Consider the following 2,866-nt stretch of genomic DNA (forward strand, 5'->3'; position numbering starts at 1 on the left):
AAGTGGACAGTATAGGTAATGAAATAGAAAAACTAAAGACTAATGAAGTTAAAATGAAGTTTGAAGCTATGACTCAGATAACTCAGCAGTGTGCAGAGCTATGTCGATTGAAAGACAATAAATTTCAGAGCTAAAAGGAGACGTTAGGACACTCCATAAAACACATAACGTTTATCAATCTACAACTGCAGGTACAAGCAAAGGAGTTAGTGTACAAAGATATCAAAACATGAATATGAACAAGATATTTGAAAAACCATTTATATCAAAAACACAAAACCTTATTCATACCCTCACAAACTACCACATATCAAGAAAGTTTAAACCAAGATAGAAAAGCCATATAACTCGAGCATACATGGAAAACATCCACAAAATATGGACTTACCTAAACCTCAAACCCAGAGCCACAAATATCCAAGAGCTAAACACAAACTATATAACCAAAAAATTACAAGGTTACAACAAGTTAATCGCACTATCGAAAGCCAACCTAAGCTTAGTTCAAACTTGTTTCAGTTTTGGATTATTAAATACCATATATACCCAAGATGGAGATGAACTAACAACTATACCAGAATTATAAAGAGCGTTCGCCACCTATAAGAAAATAACCAAAGGAAATCTATTTTTTATAAAGTTTTATACTGCACCAGTAGGGATATTATATGACAAAATTAAACCAGTTATACAAGTTGTAAAAATAGGATTAACCAGATATATGATTATATCGGAAGATATTGTTCAATAGCCAGAGATACCTAAAGTTGAGATACCTAATTTTTATGCAAATAAACGAATTATTGAAATATCTTCAATTGTTCAACAATTAGTAAATAACTACCTAAATGGGAACCTAATATGGAGTTACTATTCAAGAGATCATCAAATGATTTATTCAAATTCAAGGGAGCTACGAAAGTCAAATATGGAAGAAGTTAGACAATGGATTTTCACACTACTCAATCCAGAAAAACAACCAACTACAAGAGCTATTAAGAAGGAATTTATTTTAGAATAATTATTAACAAGATATTTAAAAATAATAGGACACAAATATCCAGACCACCTATGCTCAAAATGCAATGGAGAAAATAACGTAACTCCAGAAGTCCAGCTAGAATAAAAGAAAAAAATCAGCCAAGCAGATAAGGACGCCAGCTAAAAGATAAAAATCAACGGAGCAATGGAGAAATAAAAAGACAGAATAAGGCAAGATAGTAAAATTTATGAAAAGAAGAGTTATGGAAGAAAGTGACATGTGAATAGTTTTCTTGACTTTAGATACGTAAGTTATTATAGCATTTACTAGTTTTTGATAACTTTTTGATTTTTCTATGGCAAAGTGCCATTATTGTATAGCTTTAGTCTTTATTAATTTTGTCTTTTTGTAGAATAGTCTTAAGATTTTTTGTAAAGTCTTTTGTAAATAGGACAAGTGTGAAGTTAGGACAATTAGTAGTCTTTTACTTTTTTGACAGATGTAAAGTGAAGAATAGTGTAAATAGTTTACGCTTTTTCATTTTTAGGATTATAAATATGCAAGCCATATGACAATCTAAGGCAAGACTTTCATGTGCTGAAAGCAAGCCTTCTCTCTTGTACAATTTTTTTTTGAATATTTAATAAAAAGAGATATATTTCTAAGGAAAAACTATGGATGAGCAAAGCACAGATTTATCAAATCTACTAGAATAGGTATTTCCATTTACAATTATGAATAGCTAAATTCGTAAATTCCTGAATCATGATATAATAAAATAAGCTCATGTTAGTTACTTTATATTAGAATTATTCAAAGAATAGTCTGTTAAGAAGTTTATTAACAAAGTGGAAAAGGAGAAAAATTCCCAAGAACTATGCCATCCTAAAAGTGAAACCGGTGAGACAAAGAAGCCGTGATAGGGGAGTAACCAGAGTAGAGACGCTGTTTAGGAAAAAAGTATCCAGATTACCATGCGAATAGTGACAGAAGAAAATGTTATTTAAGAATAATCTTGTATATATTGATCTAAGATGAACATATTTTTTATGTATATGGTTGAAATAAATATTTTAAAAATAGCATCATATAAAATAAAATGACGACCTACTTATCCGATGGGATGATAGATAAATTTAAGATACTTGTTTTGTATGTTCTTAAGGATATAGAAATAGTAGATATAAGAAAAATTAAATATGAAAAGTATTTCATTTTAATGAAGAGTTACTAAGTTCTATAGAAAACTTACACTCATATAATGATAGCTACTGCTCATATTTATATAGTTATTATTAGATGGATATTATACAGATTAAAAATGTTAGAATATATAAGAAGAGTTAGAGAAAAACAAAGTTGGCTATGCGAAGAAATTAATTATAGAAACCAGCTTAGAAGAGGAAGAAGACAATTAAAAGAAAGATTAATTTGGATAGATAAAACCTTGGAACAACTAGAATTAAAAGATAGTTTAGATTATGATTTAGACATAGAATTATTCATAGAAGAAAAAGACAGGATAATTAACGAAATAAATAACCTAGGATTTAATATCAGATATAGTACAATTAGAATAAATTATTACAAAGAAATTTACAGTATTACTACTACTTTAGGATAAAATGATAAACTAGGAATACTTAGAATATTGGAGAAAAGATATGGAGCAGATAAAATTAATAAAAATACTTATGAAAAAGAATCTACTTAACTACATAAAAACTAGAAATATGAAACATATAGAATGCCTTAGAAATAATATAGAAAAATTAATAAGGTTAAAACAAATAACTAAGGAATGCTGTGACATAGCATTTCAATTAACATGATAGAATTAGTAAGTACTAGTTATCTACTAATTATCGAAGTACAAGTTATCCA

The 2,866-nt window shown here is 28.3% G+C and overlaps 1 pseudogene; it reads left to right on the forward strand.

Annotated features, from left to right (window-relative positions):
- LOC107846291 overlaps window positions 1-19 on the forward strand; it is a 736-nt pseudogene extending 717 nt beyond the window's left edge.
- Window positions 20-2,866: the final 2,847 nt, after the last annotated feature.

Source organism: Capsicum annuum, chromosome 11 (genome assembly GCF_002878395.1).
Source record: "Capsicum annuum cultivar UCD-10X-F1 chromosome 11, UCD10Xv1.1, whole genome shotgun sequence".
Taxonomy (NCBI): Eukaryota; Viridiplantae; Streptophyta; class Magnoliopsida; order Solanales; family Solanaceae; genus Capsicum; species Capsicum annuum.